Genomic DNA, 20,310 nt, shown 5'->3' on the forward strand with positions numbered 1-20,310 from the left:
AAACTGATTCACACGAAGCTATTAGACTACAAGACATCATAAGGAAGTTCCAATTTAAATATAATAAATAGGGATAGAGACAACTCTATCCATAGCTCTGAGGAACATGTGACCACTCACAGGGATCTATGATTTAGTCAAATGGCAATGGGCAAACTGCCCATGATTTAGTGGATAAGTTCTAGGGAGCTGCCCAAGCAACATACAGAGGGTTGTGACTTGTCCAGGGTCACTGAGCTAGTGTCAAAGGCAGGTCCTCCTCACACTGAGCTCAATACTTTATCCTTTATACCACACTGCCTCTCATATTTATAATTACTCTTACAGAAAGGAAAATTGCTTACAATCTGTGTCTTCTTAATATCATCATTAAAAACATGAAGCAGTCTCTCAACCAGGGAAGGCACAAAGGAAATTGAGAGAGTTGGTAGGGTGAGAATCTCCTGCAGGAGAGCCAATAATTGCTTTCTGCATTAAAAAAAAACACACACACTGTTAACTTGATTAGGACAACATATGACTTGATTTGTAAAGTGTCATCTCTTTTCTTAATTACATTCATCTGTATTCTCTGCCAGAGCACACTACTACAGACTCAAAAATCTATGTAGACAGAGTGAGTTAAAAAATCAAACTTCTATCCTATGCAAAATAATTTTTAAAAGAGCTCTACTTGTTTACATTGTCATTAGGACAGAATAACAAAATCCTATAGTTAAAGCATTGTTTATAAAATAGCACTAGAAGTTGCTGGAATAATTTTTAAAAGGTGCAAATTTTTTTGTTTTTATTTAAATTTATTTATTTAACATATTTGGTTTTCAGCATTGATTTTCACAAGAGTTTGAATTACAAATTTTCTCCCCATTTCTACCCTCCCCCCCACTCCAAGATGGCATATATTCTGGTTGCCCTGTTCCCCAGTCAGCCCTCCCCTCTATCACCCCCCTCTCCTCTCATCCCCTTTTCCCTTCCTTTCTTGTAGGGCAAGATAAATTTCTACGCCCCATTGCCTGTGTATCTTATTTTTTAGTTGCATGCAAAAACTTTTTTTTTGTTTTTGAACATCTGTTTTTAAAACTTTGAGTTCCAAATTCTCTCCCCTCTTCCCTTCCCACCCACCCTCCCTAAGAATTCGAGCAATTCAACCTAGGCCACACGTGCATCATTATGTATAACCCTTCCATAATACTCATGTTGTGAAAGACTAACTTCATTTTGCTCCTTCCCAACCCATCCCGCTTTATTGAATTTTCTCCCTTGACCCTGTCCCCTTTCCAAAGTGTTTGTTTTGATTACCTCCACCCCCATCTGCCCTCCCCTCCATCATCCCCCCCCCTTTTATTTTTTTTATCTTCCTCCCTCTTCTTTCCTGTGGGGTAAGATACCCAACTGAGTATGTATGGTATTCCCTCCTCAGGCCAAATCTGATGAGAGCAAGGTTCACTCATTCCCCCCTCACCTGCCCTCTCCCCTTCTCCCACAGAACTGCTTCCTCTTGCCACCTTTATGCGAGATAATCCACCCCATGCTATCTCTCCCTATCTCCCTCTCTCAGTATGTTGCTCTCTCATCCCTTAATTTCATTTTATTTCTTTTAGATATCTTCCCTTCATCTTCAACTCACCCTGTGTCTGCTCTCTCTCTTTTACATATATATATATATACATATATATAAAAATGCATATATATATATACATACATACACATACATCCATATACACATAGATATATACATACATACACATTCACTTATATATATACATAAACCTACATATACACGCATATTCCCTTCAGCTACCCTAATACTGAGGTCTCATGAATCATACACATCATCTTTCCATGTAGGAATGTAAACAAAACAGTTCAACTTTAGTAAGTCCCTTGAAATTTCTGTTTCTTGATTACCTTTTTTTTTTTTTAATGCAATTTATTTATTTAACATATTTGGTTTTCAGCATTGATTTTCACAACAGTTTGAATTACAAATTTTCTCCCCATTTCCGCCCTCCCCCCCCACTCCAAGATGGCGTATATTCTGGTTGCCCTGTTCCCCAGTCAGCCCTCCCCTCTATCACCCCCCTCCCCTCTCATCCCCTTTTCCCTTCCTTTCTTGTAGGGCAAGATAAATTTCTACGCCCCATTGCCTGTGTATCTTATTTTTTAGTTGCATACAAAAAGTTTTTTTGTTTTTGAACATCTGATTTTAAAACTTTGAGTTCCAAATTCCCACCCACCCTCCCTGAGAAGTTGAGCAATTCAACCTAGGCCACACATGTATTATTATGTATAACCCTTCCACAATATTCATGTTGTGAAAGGCTAACTACATTTTGCTCCTTCCCAACCCATCCTGCTTTATTGAATTTTCTTCCTTGACCCTGTCCCCTTTCCAAAGTGTTTGTTTTGATTACCTCCACCCCCATCTGCCCTCCACTCCATCATCCCCCTGCCTTTTATTTTTTTTTTTATCTTCCTCCCTCTTCTTTCCTGTGGGGTAAGATACCCAACTGAGTATGTATGGTATTCCCCCTCAGGCCAAATCTGATGAGAGCAAGGTTCACTCATTCCCCCCTCACCTGCCCACTCCCCTCCTCTCCTAGAACTGCTTCCTCTTGCCACCTTTATGGGAGATAATCCACCCCATTCTATCTCTCCCTATCTCCCTCTCTCAGTAAGTTACTCTCTCATCCCTTAATTTCATTTTATTTCTTTTAGCTATCTTCCCTTCATCCTCAACTCACCCTGTGTCTGCTCTCTTTCTTTTACATATATATATATATACACATACATATACATACATACATATACACATAGATACATGCATACATACACATTCACTTATATATATACATAAACATATATATATGCATATATATATGCATATTCCCTTCAACTACCCTAATACTGAGGTCTCATGAATCATACTCATCATCTTTCCATGTAGGAATGTAAACAAAACAGTTCAACTTTAGTAAGTCCCTTGCAATTTCCGTTTCTTGATTACCTTTTCATGCTTCTCTTGATTCTTGTGTTTGAAAGTCAAATTTTCTATTCAGTTCTGGTCTTTTCACTGAGAAAGCTTGAAAGTCCTCCATTTTATTGAAAGTCCATATTTTGCCTTGGAACATGATACTCAGTTTTGCTGGGTAGGTGATTCTAGGTTTTAATCCTAGCTCCATTGACCTCCGGAATATCGCATTCCAAGCCCTTCGATCTCTTAATGTAGAAGCTGCCAGATCTTGGGTTATTCTGATTGGGTTGCCACAATACTCAAATTGTTTCTTTCTGGCTGCTTGCAGTATTTTCTCCTTGATCTGGGATCCAGATCTGGATCGTATGATCCAGAGCTTGGCAACAATATTCCTAGGAGATTTCTTTTTGGGATCTATTTGAGGAGGCGATCGATGGATTCTTTCAATTTCTATTTTGCCCTGTGGCTCTAGAATATCAGGGCAGTTCTCCTTGATAATTTCTTGAAAGATGGTATCTAGGCTCTTTTTTTGATCATGGCTTTCAGGTAGTCCAATAATTTTTAAATTCTCTCTCCTGGATCTATTTTCCAGGTCAGTGGTTTTTCCAAGGAGATATTTCACATTGTCTTTCATTTTTTCATTCCTTTGGTTCTGTTTTATAATATCCTGATTTCTCATAAAGTCACTAGCTTCCACTCGCTCCAATCTAATTTTTAAAGTAGTATTTTCTTCAGTGGTCTTTTGGACTTCCTTTTCCATTTGGCTAATTCTGCCTTTCAAGGCATTCTTCTCCTCATTGGCTTTTTGGAGCTCTTTTGCCATTTGAGTTAGTCTATTTTTTAAGGTGTTGTTTTCTTCAGTGTATTTTTCAGTATTTTTTTGGTTCTCCTTTAGCAAGTCATTGACTTGTTTTTCATGGTTTTCTCGCATCCTTCTCATTTCTCTTCCCAATTTTTCCTCTACTTCTCTAACTTGCTTTTCCAAATCCTTTTTGAGCTCTTCCATGGCCTGGGACCAGTTCATGTTTTTCTTGGAGGCTTTTGTTGTAGGCTCTATGACTTTGTTGTCTTCTTTAGGCTGTATGTTTTGGTCTTCTTTGTCACCAAAGAAAGAATCCAAAGTCTGAGACTGAATTTGGGTGTGCTTTCGCTGCCTGGGCATATTCCCAACCAACTAACTTGACCCTTGAGTTTTTCAGTGGGGTATGACTGCTTGTAGACTAACGAGTTCTATGTTCCACGTTTGGGGGGGAGGTGCCAGCTCTGTCACCCCAGCACTCCTCCTTCCCCAAGAACCCCCAGCCCAAACTGGGCTTAGATCTTCAGCAGGCTGTTGCACCCCTGCTCTGATCCGCCACTTAATTCCTCCCACCAGGTGGGCCTGGAGCCGGAAGTAACAACAGCTGTAGCTGCCCCACCTCCACTGCCCCCGGGGCTGGAAGCCGAACCCCGAACTCCTTCCACTCCCGCAGCTTTTCCCACTAACCTTCTCCGCAGTCTTTGGTGTTTGTGGGTTGAGGGGTCTGGTAACTGCCGCAGCTCACATATTCAGGGCGCTAGGGGCCCCACCCGCCAGACTCCAAGTTTGGTTGTTCCACGCCGCTCAGGCTGGGCTCTGCTCCACTCCGTTCCCAGCTCCCAGCTCCCAGCTCCGTGTGGAATAGACCTCACCCAGAGACCATCCAGGCTGTCCTGGGCTGGAGCCCTGCTTCCCTCTGCTGTTCTGTGGGTTCTGTCGTTCTAGAATTGGTTCAGAGCCATTTTTTATAGGTTTTTGGAGGGACTCGGTACGGAGCTCACTCTAGTCCCTGCTTACCAGCTGCCATCTTGGCTCCGCCCCCTCAAAAGGTGCAAATTTTTAAATAAAAAGCCACACTATTGGTGAATAAGAATGTCATTAATAAGAACAACTATTTACAGTAGTGTTTTAACTAGACAGATTATAATTTTTACATATATGAAGTTAAATTTGAAATGAATATACCATCCCTCTGAGGTGGTTTCATTTAACTATTTTCAGAAAATGTATTTTGTTTACAGAGTCTGGTTGTTTCTTAGAAAATTCTGTATCAAAGCAAACTAAATAAAATACAGTTAATTCATTAAGAAAACAGGAAAATACTTTTCCCTTTTGGAGAGGGAATCAAAACAAATATGAATGATATATATTTAAACTTACCTTCCTCCCTCTTCATTGGTATCCAAGGACTTGATAATTAGAATCAACTGTTGACCTATAAAATCTTTTGTCATCGAATTTTCATAAAGGCAAAATCTCCTCTTTTTTCTTCAGTAACAACTGGACTGTTCTGAATATAACTAAATTAAAAATAATTGAATAAAAGCAGAATATCTTTTAAAATACATCAAGAGACACTATATTTTTTAAACCACTAACAGATCGTGAAAAAGGCCAGCCTCGTTTTAAATTTAGTATTAGAGAACTTATAGAGATAAGTTTATAATGAAGCCATTTATTGGAAAAAACTATCAACATCATGAGCTTTTACAAAATAATAAATGATTCAGGAATGTATAAAATTAATTTGAGATTCAGTTTTCAATTTTAAAATGGGGAAATATCAGCACAAAATACATTCTGGTGTCATGCATAGAATGTTGGACTTGTAGTCAGGACAACCTGAGTTCAAATCTCACTTCAGATACTTACCAGTTGTGTGACCTTGATCAAGTCACTTAACCTCCCTCAGCCTCAGTTTCCTCATCTGAAAAATGAGGGTAACAGCACCTACTTCATAGGGTTGTTGTGAAAATCAAATGAGATTACAGAGAAGTGCTTGCAAAACCTTAGAGCACAGTATAAATGCTAGGAATTATCATCATCAACATCATTATCACAAAATCATTCTATGATTTCATCAGTGGTCTCATTTTCTCAGGTATCCAATTTGAAATAAATAAACTATCTTCAATTCATTTACTCCTTTGTCCCCTATATTGCACTGCTTGTCAAGCCCCATCAATTCTTCCTTCACAAAATCTCTTACTTCCAGCTACTTCTTTCCATTCCCTCTGCCACCACTGTCATCCAGGCCCTTATTCCAGAGCTGAATTCTTGCTATTGCCTACCTGGATCCCCTGCTTCCAACCTTTTCAGCCCATTCTGTACACATTCAGGAACACACCTATATTCCTAAAGCAACACCACCTTTACTCAAGTCAAATCAGCAGATGTTTATCAAGCACCTACTACACACATGGCGCTATAGGAGGGACTAAAGATTTTTTTTTAAAAAAGTCCCAAAATCGAGACTTACCGTCAATTGGGGAGATAAAATATACATATAATTTGGAAATGTAAGGAACATGAATATAATTTCTTAAAGGAGTACTAGTGACTGTTAAGGACTTCCTGATACACCAACTGTTTATTTTTGGAGATGAAAGGAATCAGTGGCTTTAAAATTAATTTCTGAAACTTGGCAAGCACTACTGAATAAGTTAATAGAAACTTAAATTTACAAGCTGTCAATTAGTAATTAGTTGGCAGCCAGACTTTCCAACCAATTACTGTTTTCCTAAGACAACCTACTTCAAATACCATCTACTATATACATGTACATGAGAAATTGCTACAACACTACTAATCATTGCCTATTTCTGGAGGCTTTTTCAGGTGACACTCCTTCCATAAAGAAATATTTCTACGGAGTGGTAAAGGTCATTCCTCCCCTTAGAGAGATACTTACTTCACACCACCTGACCCCTCTAAAGTTCAAGATGAAGAGAAGAAAATAGATGATTCATAAATCTGGTCTGATGGTGCTACAGTTTTTTGACATACTAAGAAAATGTGCATCTACTTTCATTAAAGAACAGAACAAAGTCAGCATGGTTTCATTGAATGTGGCATCAAGGCCCAAAATTACATGAACATATTGATTGACAGACATGGTAAAATTCAGTGATAATTAAATCAATCATTTTCAATCTTTTAAGACCACTAGGACCTTGGAACATCTCTAAAATGGGATTCTCTAATCCAATAAACTTTCCTTTTCATAATTCTGTCATTCCACTAAAAATAAATATTTCCTACAAGGGACACAGGATGGCATAAATGGAAGGAGCAAGACACTGAGGAGTTAGAAAACCTGGGTTTGGGCCCAGTGTGCATATTTATTATTAGCTGTATGACCTTAAGCAATTCATTTAGCCTCTCTGAATCTCAGTTTACACATCTGTCAAATGAATAGAACAATCCTGCCCAACTCACAAGGTCGTGGAGAATACTAAATGAAGCTAAGTACGTAAAGTGCTTTATAACCACAAAGCATTAAATCAAATGTATCATCATAATTACCCATTTACAACATTTGCAAGTGTGCTTGATGCTTATGATGTAACTTGACTCAATTGCAGTAAGGCAAGGCTGGAGGTGCAACAGACACAGAATCATAGTCACCGAGGCCATCTAGTCTAACTGAGGGTGCTGAACCCGGAACCAGTAAGCCCCATGTTTAAAAACTGTCTCCTGCACTGCCACTGGTGTGATAATGGATGGGCAAAGCCACCTTCTTGAGCCTCAGCTTCCTCAGCACTAACATGGAGATGATGATAATACTGGCAGTGTACCAGGGCTGATTCCAAAGAAGACACTAGTACTTTTCCCACCTTGACATTTTATGTAAACCTCAGCTGTTTGCATGTTAAAGTTTGCTGAAGGTTTTACTCATATCAGTTACTAGACTGGGGCATTCTTTACTCCAAGTACAGAACTCCATCACTGCATCCCCGAGCAGCCACGATGCTTTTTCACTACAAGTTTCTCCAGATATAAATGCTCAAATGCAATATATCTCATGTATTGTTACTATGAGTATTCTCCTCTTTCCTCAAAGCCTATCAGTGATGAAGAGCTTTGCCTTTATTCATAGAATCAATATTTTGATGATAAAATTAAAAAGAAAGGAACTTTTTACTTCAGCAGATATTCTGCATAGATAGCAGTTTCTGGCAAAATCTACTCTAAGAAAGCTTCCCCTTCATCTCCTTTAGACTTCAGATATTCACAAAGAACTGTCCAGTACAAAGCAATTTCAGGAGTTAGTGTTTCCACAGGGATCAATTTCCTTGATTAAAAAAAGGCAATTAATTTATCATTGAAAAGTAAAAACCTAACAAAGTACATTCTCTAAATAGGAAGTAACAAAATTTTAAGGCTGCTATAATTTTTTAACTACAATTTCATTTTATTTATCCTCTCCCATCTCCACCCCCCAAAAAAGCAGAATGATCAACATGGTCCTGGAGCAAGCTGTTGGCTAGTATAAAACCAAAGTAACAAAAAAGAAAGTGAATGGATTATGACACACATCTAACAGAAGTTTTAAGTAGGAAAGAACAAGGAAGATAAAAAGGGTAGCCACACAACCACAGACAGACAGAGACAAAGCAAGCCCAGAAGTGTCACACTCATCTCAAAAACAGATGGAAAATAAAACTAAATGTAGTAATTTGCCCATCATGGACATCTAGCCATGTCAGAAACTGAGCCCTCCCCAATATGTGTCTATCAAGGAAAGCTGTATCTAATTCATTGCATCTTTCCCTATCTACAAGCTTACAACTCCTACCCTGAGGGGGAAGGAAGGAAAGAGAGAGAATAAAAAAGAATGATACTCTATTTACCTGCCATCACTGTTTTTGCAGAATTCCCATCAGTTCACTAAGAGGAATTGTGACTCACTCAAGAGTGAGTCTGCCACTTCAGGGCAGTTTTCTACATCCAGTCCATGAAGAACTTGTAAGATATCTCCTTCACTAAAATGTAACCAAGCCTGCAGAAGTTTCTTCTGCATAACTTCTTTCACAGCCTCTGTCTGTAAAACATTAACAATACCACAAAATACCACCTGGCTTTTACTGCCTATATTTTCAGTAAAGGTTAATTTAGTTAATTCATTATCCTCAAAATCATAGACAAATCAAAGACTACCTAGAATGACCCCCTCATTTTGCAAATGGGGTAAATGGGGTCCAGAAGTAAAGTACCTTGCCCAAGAATTGGAAATTGAGGAGATGCCCATCAATTAGGGAATCACTCAAGTTGTGGTATATGAATGTAATGGAATACTGTTGTTCCATAAGAAATAATGAACAGGCAGATTTCAAAAAAACCTGCAAAGATTTACATGAATGTTTGCTGAGTGAAATGAGCAGAACCAGGAGAACATGGTACACAGTAACAGCAACATTGTGCAGTGACCAACTTTGTGAGCAATGGAATGATTTAAGACAATTCCAAAAGACTCATGATGGAAAATGCTATCTACACTCAGAAAAAGAACTGTGGAGTTAGACTGCAGATCAAAACGTACTTTTTCTTTTTTTCTTTCTCATGGTTTTATTCTGATTCTTCTTTCATAACATGACTAATGTGAAAATATGTTTAATATGATTGTACATGTATAGTTTATATTAGATTGCATGCTGTCTTAGGGAGTGGGAAGGGGAAAATTTGGAACTCAAAATCTTGTGAAAATAAATGTTGAAGACTAGAAATAAATAATTTTTTAAAAGGAAACAAACAAAAAATAGTCACTTGCCCAAGATCACAGAATTAAATGTTAGATCTGGAAATTAAGTCTCCTGATATTTCTAGTAAAAGTGAGTAGAGATGAAGAAAATAAATCAACAAAAAAGACAACCAAAAAACATCTAAAAAAAGTGAGATATACAGTAATCAGTACTCCCCAGGATTTTATTTTTGAATCATTTTTATATACTCTAATCCTTAGCAATTTTATTAACTCCCAAGGGCTCACTCTTCATTTCTACATTAATGTCCCCTAATTCAGTATTGATTGCCCTGATCTCTTTCATAAACGCTCGACTTGTATTTCCAGTTGTTTGTTGAGTACTTGTACCTCAATGCCATGTTAAATGTTAAACCTTGGTGGCTAGTGCTCTTTCTCTCCTTTTATATCTACTCACCTCCATATGTTATCACCCCCAACCCAAAGTGAAACACAAGATTGTTGAGGATAGAAATGATTTTACTTTTGTCTTTGTATCCCTGGTCTCTGGCACACAGTACGTGTTTAATAAATGTTTGTTGAACTGAATCCGAACAATGATCTTGTGAGGCAGGCAGAAATAAATTTTGTGTTCATTTAACAGATGAAGAAATTGAGGCTCAAGGAGTACGTGATTTGCCCAAAGTCACACAAAAAATAAGCTAGCTCAAACCTAGCTCTTTTAACTGCTCTCTTTTAAAAATTAAACTTTATTTTTTATTGTCATCTTGTCGTCAAAAACATTAGGAAAACTATAAAAATAAAAACATAATTTTTTACAATTCTATCAATAGAAGCCGAGAAAGGTTTTGACAATATATAATGCTCATTTATGTTTTTAAAAAAAATAACCAATACTAGAAAGCAAGTTATAAAACAACTTTTTCTTAAAGAGTAGCTATCAAAAACCAACAACTAGAATTTTTCTGTAAAGGAGAAACACTAGAGACCCTTCAGATAAGATCAAGGGTAAAGCAAGATGACCTTTGTTACAACTATTATTTTATGTAGTTCTCACAGCAAATGATAAGAAAAAATAAGTTGAGAAATAAGCCTAAGCAAAGAGATAACAAAAGTGTCACTATCTGCATATGATACGATTTAGACTTACAGAACTCTGGTGATTCAACAAAAAAACATCAATTTAAACTAACTTCAGTGAAGTGACAGAATATAAAATAATCCTGATTAGCATTTCCATATACCGCTAAGAAAACCCAGCAGGAAATAAAAGGATGGCCTCCCAAGTAATTACCTACCTACTCAAAATCTTATTCTGATAAAAGCAGAGCACTGAGTAAATTGTTGAATTGTATTGATGAAAAACTCTCAAAAGTTAAAAGTAGCAACAGGGTAATTGCTATTTGGATTTAATTCTGAAACAGGAAAGATGATTGGTAAATTATAATACATGTAATAGGATCCCTAAGAAAAAATGATTATTGTTGGTCAGTCATGTCCGACTCTTTGTGACCCCATTTGGGGTTTTCTTGGCAAACATACTGGAGCAGTTTGCCATTTCCTTCTCCATGTCAGTTTACTGATGAGGAAATTGAGGCCAACAGGGCTAAATGACTTTCTGAGGGTCATCCAGCTAGTAAGTGTCTGAGGCCACATTTGAATTCAGGTCTTCCTGATTCCAGACCTGGTGCGCTATCCACTAAGCCACCTAGATATCTTTAATAGCTAAGAAAGAAAAAATGTTTAGAAAACAGATTTTTAAAAATTCAGAGAGAGATAATACATATAAATGACTTTCAAGTATCTTGGTCATGAAAAAGAGGAAAGGTAATAGATTAATCCTGCTTTTGGCAGGAAAGAATAGACCTAAGTATGTTTATAGGCAGGAGGGAAAAACCAGCATAAAGGGAGATTATGTAAATTTATTGTTTTTAGTACAGCTTTATTGATATTTTGTTTTTACATCATCTAGATTTTCCCTTGTATTCTTCCCCCTCCTCCTCTCCAAGAGCCATCCCTTCTAACATTTTTTTTACTTTAAAAGAGAAAAAGAAACTTTTTTTTTTTTTTAGCAAATTGCTCTTTGGAGTCATGATTTTCTTTGTAATTTTACGTTCATTTTCTACTGCTTTGTCATTACTGTTCTATTTACATTGTTGTACTCACTGTTTATATTGTTTTCCTGCCTCTGCTTGCTTCACTTTGCACTAAAGTTCATGTAGGTCTTTCTGTTTTCTACATTCATCATAATTGTCATTTCTTACAGCACATTAATATTCCAAAATATTCCCCCACTACATTTTGTTTAGTCATTCCTTCATCAAGACATTTGCTTCCAGATATTTGCTACCAAAAATGTGGCTATAATATTTATTTGTCAATAACCTCTTTAGGGTAGATGACTAGCAGTGAAATCTTTTGGGCAAAGGGTGTAGATATTTTAGCCACTTTTATTTGCATAATTCCAAATTGCTTTCCAGAACAGTTATGCTGATTCATACATCCTTCAACAATGTGTTTGTAGCTTCTTAATTTATCCATTTCAAAATTCAAGAAGGTTATTTCCTCAAAGCCCAACTTCTTTATTAATTTAAGGATTAATTGATAAGTTAAATTTTTAAAAAAGGTAAAAATCTGTATAGCCACTGACCAGATTAGGAAATCCCTATATGTCTAAAGGGGAGGACACACTGCTGTGGAAAACAAAAACTGCTGATATGAACCTATTTTAATAACAGGAAATATATTATCATTTAATATGTCTTTTAGCCTTTAACATATTTTACTTCATCTTTAAAACACTTTAAAAGTGAAAAGAAAATAAATTGCTTCTCCTTCTCCTTTTGCTCCTTGAATTTCCCTAAAGGTTTCTGATAAAACAAAGTCAAGTAAAAATATAGTATTCTCCTGAGAACAAATAAGAGAAAAATTTGAATTGCCTTGAGAAACAAAGGACTAGGTTTCCATGCCAGAAATATAGTAAAGAAGAATATAAATTTTAAATTTTACCCTTGGTTTTTACGACTTTTAAGAAGACTAAGAAAATGAATTTAAATAATGTGTAAGAAGTCAAAATATTCATTAAGAAACATATTTATAAAATGAAATAACAGGAAAATGTTAATGTTAAGCTAGACAAGAAATACTAGTCTGCTTCCCTTCTTCAACATACTGCTCTGATTTTCAAGTTGTCCTATTTGTATTTGAACCACTTGAGATTTGGTGTCCACATCTGAAAAAGGTAAATAGTTTAAAATAGAAATTGGATCACAGATGTATGCAAAAATAGGGAATGCAACCTTCAAGGAAGCAGCTTCCTTCCTGTCTTTGTTATATTCAGTAAGACTGGGGAAATTTTTTCATTAGAGGAACTAAAAAGCTCAGTGAAATGAACATAGAAGAAGTCAAGGATGGCGGCGGGTGGCGGGGGAGAAGAATGAAGAAAACTTCGTAAGGGTAACAGTATATAATACAAATTGATATTGTAATAAAAACAGGTTATCCTTCACAGATGAAGAAAATATAATACTGTAAAACTCTACCTATGCCTTGTATTCTGAATTTTTTCCTAGGATGATAACAGCAAGTCGTTATTTCAACTATCCCCCTTGCAACTCTCAGCACACAGTTTGTAAGAAACCGGGCTGTTAAAAGAAATATGAAAAAAAGGTTTTAATATTGTTATAATAGTGTGTTTTTTCCCATCAAGTGTGGAATCAGCACACTCACACATCACAGTCCCAAATGTGTTCATAGGAGAGGCAGAAACAGCATTTAAAGAGAACAAAAACAGGAAAAACAGCCAAAGTAGACCAAGTGTATAATGAAATTAGGGCTGGAAGCAACATAACTGTGAAAGCATTGAGGAACAAAGTACTTAAAAGTGAGGAGATGTAGAAAAATTTTTTTATTTTAAATAAATATTAACTTTATTAAAGTCAACAGGGAATCATTAACAACAAAAGAAAATCAACTGATGGAATATAAATAACTACTGATCTATGTACCTACTGTCCAAAGTAAACAAAATCTATATGAGTTATGTATATCTCAATCAAGGGCATTCTTGATGAGGGTACCAGCAGAGAGCAAACAAGGTCTCAAGAGCTACATTAAAAAATAGACATCTTTACTATTCCAAAACTAAATGAAAGATATAGAAAACATAAGAACTTATTGTATTCACTTTTTTTTGATTTTGAAAGAGGGTGATTGGAGAGAGCCAAAAGTCACCTACAGGCTATTTTATAAGGTGTCGCCCACTCCTATATCAAAATCATTTAAGACTTTGGAAGATATAACAACAAAAATAGCACTATTCAAGGAACCTTTAATCATAAACAAGAGAGGCTGAAAACAGCCTTGCAAAAGGTATTATCACTATGATGGAGGCAATCCAGTGGAGAATCCTGTGGATGGTGAAGTCCTTCAGATGCTGCTTTTGTATAGTGTGCTAATTGCTCTAAGCCACAAAATGCTGTAGTCTCCTGGAAGAGATCTATAATCATGCAAAGTGGTTGCATTGCATATCCACAAAGGAAAGACCAAATACATGAAGAATTCTTACTGGCCAGAACACAACAACCATCCAGATTAACGTCCCATAGAGCCTTTTCAATAGTATGTTTACCTGAGACAGACAGTACAGAGTGATGAGTTGGGCAAAGGATCAAACAGGAGAAGGATAAGCCAGATTTGCTTCAGGAAACTGCAAAGCTCTTCTACCCACTTCAAGCTCCCATGAAAACAAAGGCTCAAAATTTCAATACTTACATTCTAAAAGATTGATAAATGGCAGGGAGATATAGCATACAGTTGTTTCCAGAGAGCTAAAAATAAGTCTCATACAGAGGGCAATGGAGACTCTCACGGTGGATTTGTGTAGGCTACAACATCTAATCAAAGGAGAACTTGAAAGAACAAGACTTATACTTCATCGAGGAAATGTAAAAGAAGATGGGCTCTTCATGTGTTGAAGGTGAGAGATAACAAGTGGAGACAGCCAGGGCATTCCACTGGTACCCTCACAATGACAGGAGAAATCAAGAAAATCATCCAGAATGTTGGGTGGACCACTTTACTTAATTTTTGTGAGAAGAGGGACAAGAATTGCACAGGATGGGCAGGTATAGATGGGTTCCATTAAATCACAGATGTATTTTAGTTCCCACTTCATGGGTTTATTATGAGGTCCATAAAAGATAATATAAAACACATTTTGAAATTTAAAACAATACATAACTATCAATTATTAGTACATGCAAAGCAATACACTAGATGCTAAGGGAGATGTTAAGATCGACCAAGCACAGCCCTTACCCTCGAGGTAGGCTAATCCTAAAATACTATCAACTCTTCTAAACTCATATACATTGCTTACCTGATCTGTCAGTAAGTCCTTGTTAAAGAAGCATTACTCTCTGAGCTACAGACAAAGCTCTCATAGGAAACTTTTCAGCTAAAACATTAAAAAATAAATGACAGATAAGAGTTAAGTTCCATTAACCTGGAAATATGAAAAACCCCTTTATTTTTGCTTTACATAAACATGGATTTTACACAACTCCTTTGTCCCAAAAGAAAAAATAAGCACACCTCTATAAACTGACAGTTACCAATTTAAAATGACAAAATAATAGATTTCCATGAAACTTAATTCTTTCTGTGAACATCTTCATATTACTAAATAGTTTTTCAAATTAAATTTCCACTTTAAAGCAAGACTCATATTTTTAAAGTATCAACATATAAGATATTTAAATCTCATGTACCTGATATGCCAACTTCCTGACAGCCTCTTTCACATCTCTGGTACGCCCAATAATTTTTGACAAAGTCTTTGCTGATGAAGCAATATGAGATAATTCTGCACGCCTCACTTCTGAATTGGAATCATTTTTGAGTAATATACTATATGCTTTAAAATAAAAAGCAAAAGAGAGATGCAAATCAAAACAACTCTGAGGTACCACATCACAACTATCAGATTGGCTAACATGACAAAACAGGAAAATGATAAATATTGGAGAAGATTTGGGAAAGTTGGAACACTAATTCATTGCTGTTGGAGCTGTGAGCTGATTCAACCATTCTGGAGAGCAATTTGGAACTATGTCCAAAGGGCTACAAAAATGTGCATACCCAGCAATACCACTTCTAGGGCTGTATCCCAAAGAGATCATAAAAGTGGGAAAAGGATCCACATATACAAAAATATTTATAGCAGCTTTTTTTGTGGTGGCCAAGAACTGGAAATCGAGGGGGTGCCCATCAATAGGGGAATGGCTGAACAAGCTGTGGTATATAAATGTAATGGAATACTATTGTGCTAAAAGAAATGATGAGTAGGCAAACTTGAGGAAAATCTGGAAAGACTTATATGAAGTGATGCTGAGTGAAGTGAGCAGAACAAGGAGAATGTTGTACACAGCAACAGTCACAGTGTTTGAGCACTGATTTTGATAGACTTAGCCCTTCTCAGCAATTTAAGGACCTAAAACTTCCAAAGGACTCATGATGGAAAATGCCATCCACATCCAGAGAAAGAACTATGGAGTCAGAATGCAGAATGAAGCAGGCTCTTTTCTCTTTTGTTTTGTTTTCTTTTTCATGGTTTCTCCCATTCGTTATAATTCTTCTGTGCAACATAACTAAAGTGAAAATGTGTTAATAGGAATGTATGTGTAGAGCCCATATGGGATTGCATGTTGTCTTGGGGAGAGAAGGGGGGAGGGAGGAGAAAATTTAAAACTTGTGGAAATGAATGTTGAAAGCTGAAGATAGATTAAATATCGAAAATAAAATAAAAAGCAAAAGAAAAATTTTAGCTGCTTTAAGGTTTTTCATCATTTGAATTACTAGAGTAATCACTTTATCCATTCATATGAAAGCAATGTAAAAAAGTAACAAAATCACAAGTAAATATTACAAAACTACTTCAGAATCATGCACGATGAAGATAGTTTCAATCAGGAAAGTATATTTGTACAACTGATGACCATCAAGGATCAACAGATAGTAAAGTGCACCTGTAGACATTCTTTTGAGCCTCGTAGTGATGATCCTAATCCTGTGGAGGAGGAGGTACAATGGACTTGGAGGAAGTCCTGAGTTTGAATCCAGCTCTGCCACTTACAATTGTGTTACCTTAAGTCACTTCTCTTAACTGAACCTGTTTTCTCATCTGTAAATCGGAATAATCATATTTGCATTTGCTCTTTCAGTGATATCACAGGCCTGGCTCAAGTATCAAGTGAGATAATGTTATAAACTACAAAGAACTTTTTATCAGCGATTATTATTTATTACAAGGGACAGGCAATAAAACTGTTTCTTAATGTATTCAATGCATAACTAATGGAAATTATGTCTAGAAATATTAATTGAACATTACTGAAAAGGTAATTTCAGACCTGTATACACTTTCAGTATGTATGTCAATAAATCTTTATATTAAGCACATACTATGTACCAGACAGTGACAGGGATAAAAAAGGGGAAAACCCTATCACGGTGTTCATATTATAATGGGGGAGATAACATGCAAATAACTTTACATATAAGCTATATACATTGTAAATGGAAGGTCATCTCAGAGGGAAGGCACTAGGAGCAAGGGGCCAGAAAAGGCTTCCTGAAGAAGGTGGGATAACTAGGATGACAATAGTGGAAATGGATACGTTGAAAATATTTTGCCTAAATTTATTACTTAAATATAAGAGCCAAACTAGATACCTACATGTGAAACATTGCCATGTTCAATAAATTTTAAACGTTCAATTTCAACTTCTATATACAATTAGAGGCCCACACACATATCTTATAGATACTCATTGAGTCTGCTGCATCATAATAATTGAAATAGCTATAAATCAGTTCAAATTATAATTTTTTTTAAAAAAAGAATGAACACTAAAATTCTTCGTAATAAGATACTCTGGAAGGGGGAATGGGTGTGTGTGAGAAATTCACTCACTCTACAAAGAACATCACTCACTGATGAAGTCGGGAAAGTTTTAATACGAGCTTGCAAGTCGAGTGTCCTACGAACAGGCACACTGTATAAAAGCAAGACCCAGCCCTACATACCTATTCCCAACCCCAAAGTCCCTCCCGTTTCCCCAATTGCTGGGTACTGCAGAGTGCACAACCTCCAAGTATGCCTACTACACATTGCCCCTTGATATGTTCCCCCTCCCACCACACGTATCACATGACCATTAAAATGAGCCATTACCCCTCCCAGAGGAGAAGTTAATATTCACGAGCTTCCTGCACAAGACTACTCCAAGCAAGACTTAACCTTTACCCTACTTAACTAATTTCTAGCTCCCAAACAGGATAAAACCAGTTATATCCTGTTTTATCCAATTCTTCTGCTGACTCTGAATTTGTGGAGACAAAACTCCTCCATTATATCTTTCAGTTTTATAGCTTGTTCCTTGTCCCGTTCCAATAACTTTGCTGACGTAACTTTTTGTGAAAACACAACTCTGCGTGCTGTTTCTCACAGAAGGGAAGATACTAAGCGATGTAAAAACAAAAGACATCATTAAAATGTTTTTAAGAAAGAGTAAAGACTACAAAAATATTTCATAAATAAAACTTAGAGGCACCATAAGTCAAACAATGAGGCATGAGATGTCCCAATTATGGCTTAAGTTATTTTCTCAACAAACAGGTTTACTAAGTCAACATAAAGGACTGAGGTTAAAAATCAGTCACAGTTAAGACTATAGAAAAGGTTATTATAGGTGCAAGGTCATCTAGAGTTGCAAAGGTCATCGAGTCTAGACCAATGCTCATTGTGTAGACAAGGAAATTGAGGCCCAGGTAGGTTAACTGACTTGACAAACGCTATATAGACAGTAAATGGCATAGTTAGGATTCAAACTCAGGTCCTTGGACTCCAAATGGTTGAAAAGAAATTATACTAAGGATGCTAGAAGCCCTTTGGCTTGGATTTTGAACAAATCAAATTATATTAAAAGTACATTTTAAAGGCCTTTATTTTTTTTAAACAGCTGTGTGTTCCAAAGAGTTCTCAAAAATGTCTCTTGATGATGCTACCTGGGAAACAAACATTTGTTCCTACATTTCAAATAGTTTACATATAACAGAATAAACTGTGGTTTGAAAGGCTTCTATAATGGCAATTAACTTTAAAAATGCAATTATTGATAAGTAGAAAGTTGGAAATGAATCATGACGTTGCACATACCATTAACTGCAGGACAATCATCACCCTTGGGATCCTGAAATCTAGCAAGAGCCAGAACTGCCTGAATTCTCCCATTTGGAATTATATCTTTCACTCTAGTAAGCACGGCTTCACTAATTTTATCAAATAAATCATCATCAATCTGGGCATTTTCCGGCATATTTCCCAAAAGTTTATTTATAAGATGGCACACTCTAAATCTAACTGCTTTGCTATTTGCCTCATGAGACTAAAACAAAAACAAATCAAGAATTAATCATAGGATACATCATAGAAATGACATTTAATTCAGTTTTTCTCCAGAATACGTACACAAATACATTCAAGTTTAAGAAGTTTACATTTCTTAACTTTCTGAAAATGTGTAGGACACTATATTGTAAAATATAAAAGCTATACCTATCTCATCTATGTGCACTAATATACACTTTAAACCTTGTCCAAATAAAACTAGTCTTAAGAACTGATTCTTCAACATGCCTTTCCTTGCAAAATTCAACTTGTTTAAACAATATTAACATTAGACTACAACACTAGTTTTATCATTAAAAATATACTGTAGGAGAACTTAACAAATTTATGTCTTAAATGGTCATTTTATTAATATTCTGCATAGATAATTTTAAGTTTTAGGAAACTAATTTGATATTCTTCTAAATGTTTACATATATTTTCTAAATATTTCATTTTCTAAATAGTACATTTCTAAGGGCCTTGTTAATTCAGCAAATTTCCTCAATAAACACATTCCTAAGATATCTTAATAATGAATCATATAATACCTCCAGGAGAAAAGTAAACAAATAATTTAAAAGGGAACTTTCTTCATCTTCTTCATCATCTTCTTCCTCTGATTGGTGAAATGAAGTAACAAACTTAGCAGGAAAATCTATTACTCACTCCACAGCAGGTTCCCACTCATAGATTACCATAGAATATTCAAGGTAGTGAACGAATTCTTTAAAAAAATGTTTTATCTTCTACCTGAAAGACAAAATAAAGCAACACTTAAACATATTTATAAATCTATTTATTCTCAGAATTACCTTAAGGCCATAACAAATATTAAATCACTATTCAGACAAATTAAAATCTTAATTTTTTTCCTAAGTGAAACATTGGCAATCATCAATCAACATCTTACTCCAAGGGAGTAACCTTCCATCAGCATATCACTAAGAACTCAGATTTCTATAGGGCTCTAACGTCAACAAAGCTGTCTTCATAAATTATTCTGTATTCATCCTAATAACAACCCAATAAGGTTGCCTGTGTACACCTGCATAAGTGGCAAAATGAAAAAAATTAAACCCAGATTTCACAATCAAAATCTCAAGAGTTGGCATGGACCTAAACATGCATCTACTCTAGCCCATAAAATTTCAACATTCATATTCTTATCATACAAGACACTGAATAAACATCCTCCCATGGACAGCAAGTCCACTCCAAGAAACTCCAATGCATCAAAAAATATGGCCAAATGGATTTTCACTGTATATGTATACTGTGGTGCTTAATAAATGATTACTGATTGATTGATTTTGAATCTTCTAAATATCTTTGAATCTGTCCAGGGAATACTGTAGTTTTGGTGAAAAGTACCCGACAGAAAA

The 20,310-nt window shown here is 36.0% G+C and overlaps 1 pseudogene; it reads right to left on the bottom strand.

The window, feature by feature from the left end:
- LOC118833220 overlaps positions 1-20,040 on the bottom strand; it is a 673,388-nt pseudogene extending 653,348 nt beyond the window's left edge.
- Positions 20,041-20,310: the final 270 nt, after the last annotated feature.

This window comes from Trichosurus vulpecula (assembly GCF_011100635.1).
Source record: "Trichosurus vulpecula isolate mTriVul1 chromosome X unlocalized genomic scaffold, mTriVul1.pri SUPER_X_unloc_4, whole genome shotgun sequence".
Taxonomy (NCBI): Eukaryota; Metazoa; Chordata; class Mammalia; order Diprotodontia; family Phalangeridae; genus Trichosurus; species Trichosurus vulpecula.